Genomic DNA, 20,584 nt, shown 5'->3' on the forward strand with positions numbered 1-20,584 from the left:
AATAAAATTTTTCGATATTTGTCCTGGTTTTCGAAATATCGAAAGCGAAATAATTAAACAAAATTAGTTTTTCAATTTTCGATATGTTGAAAGTTACTCCAAATATCGAAAAATTTTATGGGTGTCAAAGGTCAACATTAACGACAGAGAGGCTATGTTTTAATTCATTACAAATATGTTATTCAATATTAGAAGCAAATGCAATGAAATACAAAGTATTTGAAACGTAAAAAATATTACTCTAGAAAAAACTTTAAAAATGTGAACAACAAAGTTTCGAGCATACAAAGTAGATATAAAACCAACCATCTGACGTTTTGGTTTTTTTAGTTACCTTAGCACGGTTTACAGATCAAACAATACAGAGTGGATAATATAAATGTAAGAGATGATAATATATTCATATTGGATTTTGAGTTGAATATGACGAAATTTCAAAACACATTTCTAATTCATTCATCATTCCACCAAAATGCAAGAAAAATTTATCGTGTTACAAAAGAAAGCTTGTCAACGCTAGTAGCTCAGTTGGTTAAAGCAAAACCAATTCCGTTCGCGGGATGCCTAGGGTAGCGGACTGGATTCCCGCTGTCACAACAAAAATTGTTTGAATTAATAGTTGTGGTGCATTCAGTCTCTGAAAATAATTCAGCAGTTGATAATTGAAATTATCAGCGGAAAAGGTGGTAAAACACATATATGGTATCACAATGGGCCCTATAGCCTAAGTGTGTACTTCGTGGACAGCCAATGTAACCTAACCTAATCTAAGTGAAAGCTTGGCATCAAAACAAACAAGATTAAAAATTGTTAAGCGATCGTGTACCCCAAGGTAAACTATATCCAACTTTCAAAATGTTCTTAAAAATAATTTATTTTCTTAGAAACTACCTTATGAGTACTTTGTGTACGTACTTGTATTACGCTTCGTGCAAATGATTTTATCTTTGCTTTGCAGACATTAGGCAATTGCCAATAAAGAAGGGAAAGGAGTACGTTTTGCTTCAATACATGTCTTAACTCAAAGAGTTTCTTTCCTATTCGTCTTAATGGAGTTGTTTTTATCGTTGGCGTAGGACCAACATATATTGGCGTATGATTGTTTTGATTGGAGTGGCTAGTTGGTGTTTGTGATACAAAGTGAATTCCGGAGAAGATTCAATATTAATTAAATAATCTGCCGACAGAATGATAAATATTCTCTGCCAGTGAACCATTGACTTGTGTCCACTTTGTAATGTTTGGCGTTTACTTTATGTACACATATATAAGAGACGTATTTTCTCCATTTTCTTTACTTTATATGTAAATATAATAATACAAATGTATGTATTTATCAATTGTAAGTAAGCACAACACAATAACAAACAAAATATAAATGGTACAGTCGAAATTCATAACCAGTCACAACTGGTTATACTGAAATAAACAGTCATTATCAATGTTCATATTTTTGACTCTTGAAATTATTAACATTGCCATTGAATTTTATTTATGAAACACCATTCGAATCCAACTATACATGGATTTCAGCTTACTATTCCTATAGACAAACTTTCAACATTTCGAGGTCGACTAATCAGTTTTTTACAAATTACAAAAAAACTATGCATCAAATAAAAAAAGTTTCGAATTATGCATTTTTCAACCTATAAACAGTTTTCAGAAATAAATGTTTTGTGCTTATGAGAAATTGTATGAATATCTGCCATCACAAGACTAAAAGTGGTAGCAAAAATATATTAACTTCGGAAATTTACGGACCTGTTCGCTTAAGTTGTTTTAATATAAATCGTACTCATTAAATTAAAAAAGATTGTGGTAGAAAAGTGAAATTAGTTTAAATAAATTTAAGTATTTTGATTATTTTCTGCTATAATTTTTCCTTCTCAAACATCATTCAATAGTCACGTAATCAAACTGTTTTTAATTAGCTAGTGTTTTAATTTGACGCATGTGCGGAACGCGTTAACAAATCTGTCAAAGAAATTACCGAACAGTTGACGCGAGTGCTGAACGGATAAGGTTTAACCAAGTTAAATATTTTTAACCATTTTTAAGCAACTCTAGTCAAATTTGATATTGACTGCAACTTTTTCAGTCAGAACAAATTCAAATTCTGACTGGTTATGCGTTTTAACTGTAACATATACAGCACATATAGGTACCTCAGCTTAGTCGAGAAAATATCGTTATACTATATTCACATAGAAATTGTTATTTTATTGTGTTCTTATTGTTATTTCCTTTATTCCATTGTTTCTATCTTCTTTGTATCGTTCTCTTTATCTAATAATAATAACAACTATGTAAAGTATATACACATACACCGGGTGTTCTCACGTTAATCCAACTTCTTACGAGAATTACTTCTCCAGGTAATACAGGTAAACAAAACACGGGCCATAAACCTCTTTCTCATCTTGTACCGGATATAAGATGGGTACTTTTTGATTTAAAATCAGCCGGCAACAAAGTCGTAGTTAACAAGTCTATACAAATTGTATCCAAAAAAGTAATCGACTTTTGTATTGAGTTTCTTCGTATCTATTCGCTTTTAGAAAAATGTTTTTAGCAAATGTTAACATTTTTTATAACTAATAACTTTCGAACTTAAAATATTCCTCTATCTGTTTTGCTTGGCTGTTCAAGAAAATATCATTTTTAAGGAATCACTTGCTGTTATCAAATTATTTCTTATTTTAACACATAGGGATGTTAAAACGCAATATAACTTTAAGTTAAGTAAGATTTTCAAGTTCATTGAAATTTTAAAAACTATTTAGTGTAGACTGCACTCCTACCATCCGATATGATTATCCCGACTCATCCTGTACCTGTATAACATACAATTCATTCTACATGGTTGAGTTTGATTCGGTTTGGTTCATATTCACAGTCATGATTTCAATTGAATCAAAATCGTTTATTGATCATATCCTTCTGATTCGATGAATGTTAAATTATATGATCTTTATACATTTATTTGGTTCGTACCCCTGTTTATTGACCCTTTAATGAAAGAAAATCTTCGTATCTATGAAAAAGAAATACTTTAAAACAAATCAAAAATCAATAGAATAAAAAATATTTAAAATTAATTTTTTTTTTACTTATTTAAGATAAATTCTTTATTCTCGTGCAAAAATTACCTATAATTGCCTATTAACTACATATTTACTTTTAATACCCAAATGATAATTTGAGTGTGGCAAGTCAAGTATGCACTTGAAATTAATAATTTTTGTCTATGCACGAAAGCACGATAAATTGTAAACAAAAAAAATCTAAAGCCGCATTCGTAAAAAAATAATGTGTACAACTCGTGCAGATTATCTTTTATACATTCGACCGTTTCTTGTGTGCAAAAGACAATCTGCACACTTGTGACACAGTATACTATTATCATTTCTCCAAATATGTGGTATATTCAATCAAACAACTTTCGTGTCCGTTTTTTAACCGACTTCAAACAGAAAAGGAGGAGGTTATCAATTCGACGGTATTTTTTAAAATTTTTTTATGTGTGTTACCTCAGAAATTTCGACTGGGTGAACTGATTTCAATGATTCTTTATCTATTTTAAAGCTGGTGATTCTCGTGTGATCCCATTTCATTTTGGTCCAGTTCTGGCAACGGCATCCATGAGAAAACCATAAAAGTCTTAAATTTGCATTAAGTATGCACGACAGGAGGACGAATAACTCAATATCACGCCAACCGATTTCGATTATTTTTTTTAGTGACAAATTAGTTAATGTACTTCAGATTCACTTAAAATCACAAAATAAAAAAAACTTTTAACAAAAAGAAAACCGACTTCAAAAGAAAAACTTTTCCAAAACAAATAAATATGCACTAAAAAGTAAAAAAATAACGATAATATAATATAGTTAAAATTATTGTTATTTTTGGAGTTGTTTCCTTGGCCGACATCGACTCCAAAAATAACAATAATCTTAACTACCTTATATTATCTTATTTTTTAGTACCTATTATTTTTGTAAATACATTTTAGTTTCGAAATTTTGTTAGTTCCGCTGTAAAAGAGCGCAAAGGCATACATTGTAGGAAAATTCTTTTTTAGTTTTTTTGAGAAGGTGATAAGAAAGGTTTATTTCCCTCTTCATTCATTTATAAGTTTTTCATTTTAAATGTGAAAATTTAATAAATTATGATCAATTAGTCAAAACATTTAGATTGAATTAATGATGACTTTCTTAGTACTATTAAAACTTGAATGTGATAACGAGTTCTGTTCAGACAGTCAGATACACAAACAAACATAACAGTTGAACTTTTGACTGGTATTTAATATTTATTATAACAAACTGCAGATTCAATTTGTTGTAATTGTTGATAACTTTAGAAATAAATTTTAAACTATCCTCATTTGTATACTGAATCTTCTAAAAGTGTGAAAACCAAAAGTCCTCTCTTGACGCTGATGTTTTGAAATGTTGAAATGGTTATAAGAATGACATAAAGTCGTCGTGATATTCCTCGTATCGTTGTATATTTTGCCTTTGATTTTTTGAACATGCCATGGATTTTATTTATAAGTTTGTTCCAAAATGTCTCCGTAAAATGGAAATAAAAGGCAATGGATTAGTCAGTTTTTAATTTCATTTAATCTTCACGTCTGTTCTCTGATTGTACAAATGTTCCACTTTGACGACTATAATTATTGCAACTAAAAGCAACTTGTTTTAGAAAAATATATGGAAAATTTAATCGTCCAATTTAGATAACGATATCTGACCAAAAAGATGACAAGGATTAACTTGCGTTGATCCGAAGTGTGAAATAATGTTTTATATCGTTCCACACACTATATTTTTCATATAATCTGTATTGAAACTACGATTTTCAATGCTTTTTGAGCCAATCGAAATTATAGGATCGGTTTCCGCCCGCAGAATGAAGTTGCAATCAGTTAGTCTGAAATTGTTTGATTTCAATTGGCTAAATAAGCAGTGAAGCACGTATATTCAATGCAAATTACAAGAAAATGCTTTTTATTTATGTGACGGTTTTTATTAACATCCAGAGATTCTGTAAATGGTCACTAAAAGTTATATATTTTTTAATATTATTTATTAATAACTAGATATTTTCGTCCAGAGCTATTAACGAATAATCTCAACGATATAATTAATGGTCCAAAGGAACACTGTACATGATTACAATAAACAGCAATTAATCGCTTAGTTGATTCTATAAACAAAACAACCAGAAAAATATCCCTTAACAGTATTATTAGTTCCCAGAGACTCGCGTTTAAACAATTCAAAACAATGGATTGTTAATTATAAAATTAATGCTTAGTTTTAAAATTTTCCATGCTGTCTTAATATTAAAGAAATTTGAATCACCTTATCACGAGCATTATTGAATATTTTCCCAAAGTAAATTACCTAATTAATACTGTGACTTTTCAAGTGAACCGAATATTAATGAAATTGTCTGTAAAAATCAGTAAATATACAGTTGTAATGACATATGACTTTTAACCCACCATATATCTTTCAATTAAATCACTTGAAATGATCTTCGATCTATGCAAATTTTATGTAAATGTGTTGTTGAAAAAATTAAATTTTGTAAATTTTCCAAATCAACAAAAAAAAATAAAACCTATTCCACTAGAAATTAATATTTTGTGGAAATGAGAAATATCCTCAATAAACAATGAATGATATGTTTTGTAAAAGTAACGGTTAGTTACTACAACTTTGGTTTTAAAGGGACCATGTAATATGCAAGGTATACTAAGGTTAGTACCAAGTTTGTAACGCTTAAAAATATTGATGCTACGCACAAAATTTTGGTATAGGTGTTCATAAAATCACCTAATTAGTCCATTTATGGTTGTCCGTCCGTCAACTCGATAACTCCAAAACGCAAAAAGATATCAAACTGAAATTTTTACAGCGTACTTAGAACGGAAAAAATGAGGCCGAGTTCGTAAATGAGCAACATAGGTCAATTTAGTCTTGAATGCGTAGGACCCATCTTGTAAACCGTTAGAGATAGAACAAAAGTTTAAATGTAAAAAATATTCCTTATTAAAAAATAACCAACGATTGTTTGAAACATTTTTTCGTTAACATGTTTACCCGTGAGGGCACAAATTAGGCGTAAATTGTATAGTATGTATTATATGGGAATATCAGTCATATATGTGACATGTGTGTATGTGTAATGTGATAGAGTAATGAACACTGTGTATACATGGTATTTCAACAATTGACTCAATCAATTCACTTGTTTCAATTCAATAACGAAATACAATGTCTGTATGAAACGATGTATGCATGAAATAAAAATTGGAAACAATACTTTTAGTGTGTTCATTATTAAATGAATTATGAATTAGAGTTTGCTAAAGAAATTCAATTTGAAAATGAATAAATTTATGAATCAGTCATCCAAAACGATTTATTAAAATTACTATTATGTTTCTACCAAACAATCATATCATTCATATTCGATATGTTTTTACCAATTGAATTTATAAAATTAAGTTTTATATAAGAATAATATTTTTTATTATTTTCATTGAAAATTAGTTTAATGGAATTTTTTAAGAAAATAACCTCTTTACTTTCTTTCATTTTAATAAGAGTAATTCTAGAAAAACTTTACAGTGCAGAAATTAAATTTATTTTTAAGACAAACCACTTATAGAAGATACGCCAATATCATAAAAGTTAATAATTTTAAACCATTATTATACATTATTCATTATTATTATACTTTTTAATTTATAAGCCTTCTTTTAGTACAGCGGCCAAGGGTGGTTCACTCCATATTCGTTGTATCTTTTTCGGCCCAAGCGTTTTCTTAGTATTTTGAACTGGTTTTTCCGAATTTTGAATGCTACTTTTTCAAAAGCTAAGTTTTGATCCAAAAAGTATAAAAATCAGGTTAATTTAATAATTGGATGCAAAGTTTCCGAAATATCGCAATATTTGGATCGATTTTAGTCCGTACCTCAAAAACCATTCGGCCAGTCAGTTATCAAATGCACTCGATTTTTGTACTTTTTGGGTCAAAATTACCTTCTATACTGAGTTTTATCAAAATTGGAGATACCAAAAATTTCTCGATTTTTTGCAATTTTTTTAACGTACCCTTTGAAAAAATCGAGAAAAAATGGGAAAAAATTTTTATTTTGGAATTTGATAAAACTCGGTGGAAGGGGTAATTTTGATCCAAAAAGTATGAAAATCAGGTTAATTTAATGTTTGGATGCAGAGTTTCTGAGATATCGCAATATTTGGATCGATTTTAATCCGTATCTCAAAAACTATTCGACCATATATGACAAGATTGTGGATGATTAAGAGCCTGCACGCAATCAGGCACAAATTTTGTATAACATTTCAATTAATTAAATTTATTTAGTAGGCATTTAAAAATTGCATAACTAAGTTTGTTTGTGGTTATGACATAGTAAATATATTTATTACAAAATTTATTTATAAAACTAAGCAAGTATTTGTTGAGACGCTTACTACTTTATTTCATAAGTTCTTTTATTTGTATCAATATTATAACTACAAAAGTTTAATAATAGACTTTAGTATTTACTATTATTGGTATTCTGAACTGTTCTGTTGACTACGTATTGCTTACTGCTACTATAGGGTGATTTTAATGATTTTAAATATTATACTGCGTGTTTAACTACTATGGTCATATACGCAGTATCAGCAAGAATGGTATACGTTTTTAATTTGACATAAAAACAGTATGGGGTATGAATATAATTTTTTTTAGGAGATTGATCTTGGAGGTCAATTCCGTCGTGATATTTCTGCTCAGCGACCCGAATGACCCTCAAGTAACAATTTTGGACCGATAATATAACTAATTTCCCGAAAACTCCAGGAGACGATAGGATACCGTCTACCCTCCAGGTACCTCAAGGATGACGCGATATTCGTATTCAGCTACTCCAAAAACCTTCAGGTTTGGAATCATTTGCATCACTATTAACCGAATTGTCTATTATAAAATGCATATAATTTACGCAAATTGCATATTTTTAATTTCTTATAAATCAATTTTGATCCCAAAATTTCCTGACGCTCTAACGAATCGAATGCCGAAAATCGCATTCAAATCCGAATTACTGTTAAAATTTTTCGAACTTCATTGAATCATTTCTACGACTGCTATTACAATAACTATCTATACTGGGAAGATACAAAATCATATTGATATCTTATGCCTTTTTGTCTTTACTGCAATTAAAAAATGTAACTGTTATATTTGATCACCCTATATTATGACAATAAGATATCTAAATTTACCATATTCAGCATAAATATGAATTTAACATAAAATAAAAATTGCACTTAGGAAACTTTGTACTGTAATCAATGCTTACAAGGTGTATTATAAAAGTTAGCAAATTTATTTCATAAGGATTATTACAAATTGAGATATATACGATAACTATGATTATATTTACTAGCCGCTACCCTCTAGCTTCGCTGCTAATAAAATATTTTTTTTATAGTTTTCTAGCAAATAGATATAATTAAAAAAATAATTTAATATAAAATATCCTGCATTTAAAATATTTTAAATACAAAAATAATTCAAAAAATACTCGGCGTAGTTTTTTCTTTTCTTAAAAAGTTATTTTTTTTCTGTTTGCTCATTCTCATATTTTAAGCGATATTAAGAAAAGAAATAAACAAGTCTAGTAGATTACATAGTGACCTTAACAGTCGGGGCTCGTTATTGGGAAGAATTGTGTCGGTCTAAAAAATCGCCATGTAAAACGTTATAACTACTAGACTTCTTTCAAATTTTATTTAACGCAGTCGGGTTTTTTATTTTTTTAAATATTTTCTTCTATATTTAAACGTACAATTCTTGTACATATATATGCACTTGGCATATATAGCACTTGGTTTCATTTTTAGAAAAAGTTGCTTTATCCGTGTTTTCAGCAAAATCGGAAACAAACTGAAAAATGTGACTTTTACTGCCAGCTATTCCCGATTAGTACTAATATTATTTTTTTAAATTTTGAGCAACTGACTGCTTTACCGACATATAAACATTAAAGATAGATTTCAGTGGATGGCGTTGTTACACGATTAGTATACAGGGGCTTTTTGGGAGGAAAATCGATCTAGTTAGGTTTCATTTTATGAAAACGTCGTTTTCTCTCGGAAAATGCCTAACCGAATCATATTTTCTACCTAAGTATTTTATGACCATCCTATCTACTGTTACATTAGTGTAAATAAAATATGTTTATCAACAATTTTTATTTAAAAATTAATTTGTAAATATTTGTTATTTATAATGTAAAGCGAGTCAAAAAGATATATAAAAAGAGAAAAAAAATGTATATAAAAATTCTTCGCAATATAATAATAAATGCAATTAGCAGAAAAATAATAATTACTTTTGGTATTAATAATCAAATGAAAGTAATTATGAAAAAAAAGCATTAATTTCTTTTAATTATTTTATTTTTGTATTAATGAACTGTTTATTGGTTTATGAAGATAACAAAATCATAGACTTACAAATCATTTTTTTAAATTTAGAACAGAACTTATTGAAAACTACCAATAAAAAAAGTCACAAATGAAGTGTTTTTAAAAAAAAAACTGAAGAATCCAGGTTGAATTTTAAGTTGCTGTACCTACAATTTTTTGAATTCCTTTATTTCAAAACTACTACTTTTATTCCTCAGTGTTCTTTTGTATGTCTGCCTGTAGTACGTTCAAAACCAAAGTTCTTACTTTTCGCTTATAAATTTTTCATTATAAAATTGAAAAATAAATATATATAAGCAGAGCCAAATTGAAAATAAGGTTAAACCTGTGATTTTTAAGAATTTTCCTTCTAAAGCAATATATATTATTATCGTTACTTAGGGGATAAGCGAGAGCAACCTTTATCAATCTTTACTTAGATGGGTGGGTATCACTGTAGTATATTATTTTTCTAGCCTGTTTTCAAACACAGGTCCGCACTGCAGAATTTCGTACGGGTCGACCTAGTTTATGTTAAAAACCCTTGAACTATTTAAATCAAATGCCTTTATTGGGTCATATATTTATTATCAAATTATCATTAAATAGAAAATATGTAAATATTTTAGCTATAATAGCATGGTAATCAATATTTTTCTCTCCAAACACAAATAATTATTGTAACTCCGCCATTGTACTACCAATGGATAATATTCAAATACGCCACTTCCACTCCACTTCCATATTATATAAAATAAAATTGGTAAGAATTTTAAATTTTAATATATTATGAAGAGACGAAAAATAAAATTATTTGGATTGTAGGTAGAGGTTTATATGTTTATATTTTTTAAAATTAAATACGCCAAATCGAAATGAATTATTTTTTTAACAATGTGCAAATTAATTAAATACTTACCACTTAATTTTTTGGTAAATATTTAATTTTTATTAAAATAGGAAACATTCAGTTTTTTCTTTGAAAGTTTCGAACAAAGAATATTTTGAAGAAGTTTATAATTACGGAGTGTACACTTGTAAGTGAATCAAACACACTTTTTACTACTTATATATAGAGAAATAATTCATTGTAAAAGGATGGCTTTTTAAATAAAAAATGTCTTTATCTGAGAGTTGAGAGTTCTTTATATTTAAATTTTAGTAATTTGATAACTCTAATTACATATTACACTTACTAATTTTAAATTTTCCTTTTGTTACAGGTTATTTTAGAAGCAACTATGAAAAAAAGGTGAGATAATATGCCAACATACTTTTTTATGATGCTTCCAGAGTTTGAAGATTTCGTCAAACTTCATTTTCAGCTACTTGCTAAAAAAGATAGACGATTAGCGATTAGGAGGTATTGACGCGGAGAATATTTCTGAAATGCTACTCTGTTATTTTTGTAAAATGAGAGTTTTTCTTAAAATTACCTTGAAGGTCAGTCACTACAAGATCGGAGAAAGTATCGCAGAATAGACAATCCCAACTTGAAGCACATAGCCACCTCTCAACCTCCCAACTCTCAATTGCAGCGCATATCCAACTTCCTTAGCAACAACTTTACTTTCATACCTTAGAAAAGTAGATGGCGTTCGGTTTCGTGTACTCACAATTAAGTCCAGGGATGAACTTTGAGTGTATAAGAACCTTGACTCTCAAGACAATCTTGACCCAACATTACAGAACATTATTTAAAAAAAAAAAAAAGAAAAAAAAAGTGAAATTTACAAAATTTAAAAACCCGTGACAGATTTGTCGGGTACGGAACCCTTAACTCGCACTTGAAACATAGCTAAGAACACTCTCTATCACATTACATTTTAACTTACATTTCAAACGAAACAATCACCTTCGGTTCATGCCTTTAGGCGCTACGATGCCACAGACAGACACACACACAGAGCAGTCAAGCTTATAACATCTTTTTTTTAGTTCGGGAGTTAGTAAAAAACCAAAGTAATTTTAAGACATTTTTTGCGTTGAAAATTTTAAAGTTTATGAATTTTACGTTTTTAGTTCCAAGGAATTTTACGTCGAATGCTAAATAAAAACATCTTTCTACTCTGTGTAGAAGAAAAAAAGGTAGTTTTTTCCCAAGGTCACTGCTATTGCTATACAAAAAATTTTCAAAATTAGTTTCGTGATTTTCGCGTGAAAACATACAGCTAGACCAGGGCTTCTTAAACTTTTGTAATTCACGACCCCATTTATGATTGCGAGTTTCTTGACGACCCCATACAAATATAAAAAAAAAATAAATTAATATTTTTTGATGATTTATTTATTAGGTAACAATATACATATATATATGAAAATATATAAGTTTAGAATTCGATTTGAAACATACAAAAATCTAAAATTAAAAATTGCACAAAAAATTATAAAATTGTATTTATTATAGCTTCAAAAATAAAAGTGTAAGTTAAAAATTTAATGAGATGGATGTGCCTGTTTTTTATTGCATAACAAATCAAATCTTGGTGGAATGTTTGAAACTGCTGGACGTAAAACCTCTTCAACATTTTTTATCGCTGAACGATATTGGAATTTAATATGTGTTAAAGCTGTTTCTTCAGCATTAATACCTAGAAATTTTGTTGATAATTATTTCTCGGGATTATTTCGGCTTTTAGAGATTGGCAAAAATAAATTTATATTTTTTATTAATTCCAATAACATTTCATAATTCATAGTAAATGTTATTCAAGTTATTATAATACTCTTAATAGAAATGCAGGTACAAACAATCTTTCCGAACTAGAAGATTTTTTTTTTTTTTTTTTGTGTTTAGCTGCTAAGGCTATCAACACGAGTGTCTGAAGTATTCATTGTAAGTTGTACAGGGTGTAAATGGTTTGTTAAATTAAATTGTAAAGATTAAGGTCTTTCAGAACTTTAAAGAGTAGTTGTGTCGCATTCTCGTTATCTCTGAGTAAATGGTTTATATTTAGGTTTGTTTCACCATAGCACTTAAATTTTACTTTTGTTTTAGTACACTCACTTAGAATATGTTTTACGGTAAGTTTAATTTTACACTTGTCACATATGGGAGGTTCTTGTTTCTTAAGAAGGTAGTTGTGTGTGAGATTTGTGTGGCCTGTTCGTAATCTAGCCAGAACCACTTCTTCTCTTCTTGATGCTCTAGTTGATGTATGCCATCTAGAAGATTTTATGATATATTTATCTACGATAATTGTTATTTTATCTTTATAACAATAATTTTACAAGTTAAAAAACATTTTCTGTTAAATTGTGTTCTTACCTCTCGCGACCCCAGAATTTTGCTACGCGACCCCAAATGGGGTCGCGACCCATAGTTTAAGAAGCCCTGAGCTAGACAAATAGACATAGTTACTTTCGCATTTATAATACAAGTTAGGATTTTTATATAACTTAAGCGTGTTAATTACATTTACTAAAACGAACAAATGCTTTTCAATTTGATGTGTAACTTACAAACCACCAATAAAATATAAAGTGGGTATATTTTTCAGTAAAATTTTACCCTTATTCCATATCGTATATTGAAATGATACAGTAAAAACAAAAAGTTTTATTTTCATTTAAATATATTCCAATTTAAAGTTTCTATATTCGTTCGTACTTATATCTCTCTTGTTTTTTGTGTGTATCGTTAAAATGAGATGCTCAACAGTTTTCCTATCCTTAAATCTAAATTGAATCAGTTGTTAAAGAATACAAAAAAATAGAAAAATAAATATAAAATATGAATAATATAATAAAAATATGATGCATAAACCCACTAAAAAATAAATTTTTTGTAAAGAAAATGAAAATTGTATATTTTTGAAATTATACAGTGAAACGTTGCTTTGTTTGTATTCTTGGCTTGTCTATCAAGAGAAAGATTTAAGAGAACTGAATATTATCTTATTTTTGTAAAAACGTTGATATGATTAGAGATATCCTACTCATACTATAAAGTATATATTTAATTCGGTTAAGATCATTTATGAATAAAATTATATTTTATTGGACGACATGTTTCGGATATCCTCTCAGAGAGGGGAAAAGGCGATGCCCCGAATGATATATTAACACCCAGCCTAAATCGCTAATTATAGAAGTTTGAAATTTTGAGACGATTTTGATACTGTAGGTGTCCGCACAAAATGCTAAAATCCATTATATGGTGAAACCTTGAATAGTGAGTTCACCACTTAATCAATTTTAAAAATTCTTCCACTTATAGAATGCTACATTATTAGCAAGTAACATGGCCTGTATTTTATTTTCAAAGAAATTAGGGTTCCACATCAAAAGTTAAAATCACCCATTGCTGCGACTAATAATTTTTAAAGCCATTTCATTATTATTGAGAAATTTTGTTACATACAAAAAAAGTCCTTCACGCCAAATTTTTTTCCTTGAATTAAGAATTTTAAAGGAAGAATGAATTATTCTTGGAGCGAGGAAAAATTTTCTTTAACTTGTGTAAAAAGATTGCTTGACGCAATAATTTTTTTTCTTGCTTCAAGAAAATAGTCGCTTTTTCTTAAAACTCTTGAGCCATAAGTAGCCAAATCATTTTTTACATTTCACAGTAATTTGGGCATGTGAAGTGGACACGATAGGATGTAGAGACATGGTGAAAGCAGAACCTCACAAAAAAGCACACTGACTGAATGAAATTTCAATTGGACAATTCTTTTTCTCTTTTTACCGATGTACAAATGGTCTTATCTTTTAGATCAACTAGTAGAAGCTCTATATTTTTCTGAAATTTGTTATTTAAAAAGAATCTTTGATAAACTATATGTGATAATTTTCTCGCATTAACTTCAAATTATTTTTCACTAAATTTACTACAACGTTTTTCAAAATAATTGCCACACTCACCACCAATCATTTTTTTGGATTATCAAATCATTAGCAATCTTAACGTTAAGACACATTTGACTGTATTTTTTTTATTTGTACATTATGTTTAGAATATAATATTTTTATTATTATATAATAAAAATATATGCAAAAGTTTCTGTATAGAGATGAATAATCCAATTATATAATTGAATTTTATGATATGTTTGCTCATAGATAATGATGTTCAAAATTTATATGATTATGCAATTCTCAGACTATTAAAAACTACATTAGAGATTATTACTTAGATTAGAACTACAACAAATAAGCCACGATACAAGTCACTTTTGCAATTTCATATAGCACCTATAATACCACTTACAGATGCATTGCTTAACGCATGTACACTGTCATACTCGTGATATTTATATGCCTAGATGTAAATCGAACATTCTGTATAAGATTTGCAATGGTTTTAATATACTATTATAAATAATAAAAATGCAACAGCGAAGAATGTTTTGAAACGGCATCTTATCCAAGTTCTGACTGGTCCAATGTCGTTTAACATACGTGATCGTTCGCGAACTTGTGTTTTCAACGTATGTATATCACGTTGTATGCAAGTTTCTTCTGAGGTCAAAAATGACGTCAACAAAAAATAATTTTTACTTCTACTTTAAAATTATTATAATTTTGTACTAAATGGAAGTAAATAAACGCGACACTAAGACAGAAAAAAATTTCAATTTCAATTAAAAACATCCAAAAGCTTCATGAAGAAAAAAATGTATTTTCTGGAGATGTGTTAGAATATTATAATCTATATAAGTCCGAGGTTTAATCTATATAAGTCCGTAGTTTTTTGGGACACCGATTGTTCAATAGAGTACTTTCGGTAGTGAAAAATAAAACATGAAATTTGGTTAAAATTTATGTAAAAATTTAGAGTCATAAAAGCACATTTTTCTTTTATAATACTAAAATTAAATATCGTAATTTTTGAACTGTATATCACGTGACTTAAAACGCGGACAAGCCCTGATGTGATGTCATATTGGTATGAACCAAAAACCATCAGGTAATTCAGTGAGAACAGCTTGGTTTAATATCTATACATAATAAATATTTATAATTAGTTGTCTATGAATATATCTGTCAAACTTATCTGTGTTATTTCGTATAATGATACCGATATTACGTAACCAAATTGGATGCCTGCGTTTTTGACAGTTTAAAAAAGGTTTAAAATTTAAATTAAGTTTGTGGGAAGAAAGCGTATGTATTTTTCCGAAATAAATTTTTGGTGGCCTTTTATTAACAAAATCAACATTTTGCAGTACTTTTTCAAATATAGTAGAATATCCTATTCCTTAATTAATAAGTATTTATTCCATTCGGTTCAAATCAAGATTGTCATTAACTTTTTTATAATGTAATAAATAAACTGTTGACTTGTGTAATTATTAAATGACATTGTACATATTTCCTTGATGCTATTATTTTTATGTTAGGCAATGGTTATAGTTTTATATAATCTTATTGTTGCATATAATATTGTTGTTTATAGTTTGACGGTGTGTCTTTTTTTGTTGTAAATATATTCATGAATGGAACAAGCACGCTTTTATTATACAAAGTAACATAAAATTTCACTAAAATAAATATGTCTCTATAAATTTTGAATCGTTAAAAAACATAATTTAATTCAATATTATGAATGTGTATAAAATTAGGCACACAACACAAATTTATAGTGATCAAAATTGTAAAAAATATAATTATTATTATTTACTCTTCATCTTCATAATCTTCAATTTTGTTGTCTAAGACTTTGCATAAAAATACTTTTGTAAATAAGGTACCTGCGTCTAAGATGTCCCATTTTCTGCAATACTAGATTAAATATAAAATAAGAAATAGTTTATAAAAACAAACATTATCACAACATTCTTCAATTATTTATAAATAAAATCAATCCACGTGGACCTTCTTAGGAACATAGATGCTTATCATACTCGGAGATTTTTTTGAAAGTTCTTTGACGTGCTGAATACAAATCTGAGCGAAAAACTTCTTTAGTTCGCCCCTTAATAAGCAAAAACTTGTTTTTCCCCTAAATTTGAAGTAAGGTTTCATCGGAAAATAAGTTTTTCTAACAAAAAATACCATTCATTTTACTTCAAAAGCCATTTTCCAGTAAATAGAATAAATAGTTTCGTACCTGGGTGATCGAGCTTTACTCGGTATTTTTTGAGTTAAAAAGACACAAATTTTATGACTTATATAGGAACCATTTAAAATGTCTCCACACAAATATTAATTTGAATGTCCCGTTAATATACTTTATTTCGTCGCCAATAGATGTCAGAAAGAGTCATATTTGCAGTCACTGTTTCAGTTTTTCCTGAAAACACGGATAAAACGACGTTTTCTAAAAATTAAACTTAGCTAGATCGATTTTTCGCCCCAAAAACCACCTCAACTACTTCTTTTAATCAAAACCAAAAAAGGAATACAATGCTTACCTACGCAAGAATAACGTTAAACTTAGTTTTGAATTTTTTTTAAAGTTTGTACATAACTGACAAAGTGTCAACCATTAAAAATATGACCTTTGCCTTTGATATGAACTTGCAGTTTTATCTATGGCACTAACCGAACAATAACGCGAAATTTAAACTTATTCGAACGTTTAAAAGTTTGAGATTTTGAAAGTGGGTCATCTCAGAAACTGGGTCATCTTAACTACAGATACCCCTTAAAGAAAAAATATAAAGTAATATATTCAATAAACTCAAATTTTTTAATTGCTACTTTTGCAGATAATTTTATAAACAGGTACAAATTTCGAAATGAAATGAATTCCAGAATTGAATATGTACAGAAAAAGATGACCCACTGAGTTTTTGAAGATTTCTATAGTGGAGATATCGAAAATCAAAGTTTGGTGCTGCTATTATGTTAGAATTCAAATAAGAGACTAAATAGGGACATATTTTAGGGCATTTAATATATTTTTAATATTGTTCAGAACGACTTTTATCTTACTTTGAAAATGTTTCAGGTTCTTATATTAATTATTTTTTCACTTGCAACTCTTATGTCTATTTTTTCCCCAGTGCTAGAGATTATATGAAGAGATTAAATTAATACTAAATTGTAATAAATAAACTTGTTAAATAAGGTAATTATTGTCAAATTCAGAAACTAGTGAAGTTTATTTGATTTCCCAATTCAATTAAATATAAATGTAAATAATTGTAACTAGTAAGTAATAACCGCTTCATGGTGTTATATAACATATACATGACACTCAGTTCTCTAGTTGTGAAAAACCACAGAAAATGAGACATTATATAACATAAAATAAAGTACATTCTAACTGTAAATTCATTTACACAAATGTGAGACGACATGGAGCTATAGTTCAGCTCGAAAATGAATATATAGACTGTAATGTATATAATAACAAATTTATACCACCTATGAACTTAATAACTAACTGTGTCATTAGTTACTTTAGTGTTACCAACCGAATGTACAGGTTGATTTGTTATTTGATAATTGAGTAGATGACTGATTCTGAATTTACGTTACACATCAAACTGTAAAAATAGACTTAAATCACTCTCATAAAATTAGATAAAGGTAGAAATGCCTCCCACCTATGTTAAGTTTTAGCTTTTTTGTTTAAGTTTTTAGCTATACAATACAAAAAATAATAAAAAGCATGTGAAAAAGAACAATTAACTGAGTTAATTGTTGAAATACCATTCATAGACAGTGTTGATTACTGTATTACATTACACATACATACATGTCACACATACGTAACTGATATCCCCATATAATACATACTATACAATTTACGCCTAATTTGCGCCCTCACGGGTAAACAGTGATGTTTACGAAAAAATGTTTCAAACAAAAGTTGTTGTATTTTTTGATAAGGAAGATTTTTTACATTTAAACTTTTGTTCTATCTCTAACAGTTTACAAGATGGGTCCTACGGACACAAACTAATCAGAACGATAACGTGCATGTGTTTTAATTTACTCGAAAGCAATGTATTTTAAAGATCAGTCCAAAGTTATCAAGCGTAAAATTTCCAATCGATTTGTTTATATAAACTTTATCTAATTTTCATATTTGCCGAAAAATCTATATTAATATACAGTTCGTGTTTTTGGTTGTTTTTTAACCCCCGAACTAAAAAAAAGGGTGTTATAAGTTTGAAAGCTAGGTGTGTCTGTCTATCTGCCTGTCTGTCTGTGGCATCATTAGCGCTTCATGAACCGATTTTGATTTTTTTTTGTTTTGTCTGTAAGCTAATTTAATAAAGAGTGTTCTTAGCATGAGGTTCCGTACCTGGAACAACTTAAAATTGGCGATGATCTTTCAAATCGGCTCAGTTTGGAAAAGGCAAATTAATGGAGAGTGTTCTGAGATATGTTTCAAATGCAAGCTTAGGGTTCCGTACCCGAAAAATATATTGGGGGTTTTTTAAATTTTGTAAATTTCACTTGTTTAATTTTTCTAATAAACTGTGCATTTTAAGGAAAAAATGGTTCTGATAAAAGTTATTAGTCGCCACCCTCAAATGATTAAATTAAATGTTCGTTAATTTTTATTAATGAATTGTACCTCTTATAAGTTTAAAAGTTTTAGTGAAGGTAGCCTTGGATTTTTTTCTGATTTAGGGGGATTTATGGGTAGTATGAAAAAGTTTAAGAAGCATTGTACATCACTTTACTCTTTGGACCCCCCTCCTGCTTATAAAATTGCTTAAACAGTATTCAACTGGTTCATCGTCCTTGCATACCATTTGTACATATCTAAAATACATTCGTGCGAAAAACAAAAGTCGTCCTTTATAGTTGGATTGTAAGAAGAGACTACATCTTACATAAATATATATATATATATGTAACTGATATTCTGAATCCTGCTCCTGCTTCTAACAATAAGTATGTATACCGTTCTCACCATATGTCTTTTACATAAACATTTTCCAACAATAAACATACCTACCTACATATACGTAATACGTATACAGAAGAGTATAATAATAAGTATAAGGTAAATCTTTTGAAAACTTTCGAATACATTGTGAAAACAAACCACAAGTAATGAATCCCTCAGGTAAATGTTGTGCGAAGTTTTCTCGTATAAAATTGTGTTCATGTTACTGTGTTCTGATTGTTGATGGTTTGATAGAAGCAAACAACACACACGTACCAAGTAGGATCAAACTAAAAGCTACCTTACTCGTCTTGCCTGTGCATTACATTGCAGTATGAGTGGATATCATTCGGAAACGTATGTTCAAATTCAATAAAAATGAACTTTATTTTTCGTTATTAAGGTAGAATGTCCGTAAACCCACTATTTAACCCCGAACCAAAAAAAAAGGGTTTCATTTACATTTTGTAAAGTTCACTTGTTTTCACAATGAAATAAAATTTTGAGTAAATTTAAATTTTTAGTCCGTCAATTAAAAAGATATTTGTACCAGTTGGCTAAAATCGGCACATTTTTTATTTTTTATTACTATTTTCTAATCAGTTCTCAAAAGAACTGTAAATAGATCTAGTGACTAAAAGGTTTGAACGGTATCTACCCACTGGTGGTGAAGTAATTAAAATTAAACTAAGTATGTAAATCATAGAAGTAATAACATAGAACCGTAATTTGGCATCTAAACGGAGGGTTGATCGTTATAGGGAGAGACCTAAAAAAAGTACGCGTATACCTGCCTTAGCTCTGTTATAATACCTTTAAGAAATACACAGCAATGAACGTGTTTATACAATAATTCACAATATTAATATAGCGCCTTGATAGGCTGCGAGACAAAGAGGCAATACGGTCCCTTTTTCCGGTCTCCTTTTTAAAGGTCAATAATTCACTTATTGCGTTTCCTATGCTTTAAAGCCTCTATGTTATATATATAATCTCTTTGATATAAATTCACATAATCAAATGATTATGTTAAACAAACCTAAATTTTAAATCTAGCCCCTTTTGTCTGTTTAGTCTGTTCACAATGGCTGTTAAATAAATCTAAATTTTAAATCTAGCACCTTTTGTCTTATTAGTTTGTTCACACTGTCGCAATTGTCCTAGAGTTTGAACACTTCAGAGTTTGGATGCTGCTTACTGCGTGGCAAGTTTCAGATATCTATCACTGAAACGCGTGTTTTCTTCATGCACTGGGGGCACTTTAAGACTTCGGTGAATG

The 20,584-nt window shown here is 28.9% G+C and overlaps 1 protein-coding gene across 1 annotated transcript in view; it reads left to right on the forward strand.

Moving 5' to 3' along the window:
* Positions 1 to 10,726: 10,726 nt before the first annotated feature.
* LOC123291532 overlaps positions 10,727 to 20,584 on the forward strand; it is a 55,472-nt gene continuing 45,614 nt past the window's right edge. Inside the window, exon 1 of the mRNA XM_044871846.1 lies at positions 10,727 to 10,761. The gene's annotated coding sequence lies outside the window, so the exon portion shown is untranslated. The remainder of the gene's footprint in view (positions 10,762 to 20,584) is intronic.

Source organism: Chrysoperla carnea, chromosome 2 (assembly GCF_905475395.1).
Source record: "Chrysoperla carnea chromosome 2, inChrCarn1.1, whole genome shotgun sequence".
NCBI classification, from domain to species: Eukaryota; Metazoa; Arthropoda; class Insecta; order Neuroptera; family Chrysopidae; genus Chrysoperla; species Chrysoperla carnea.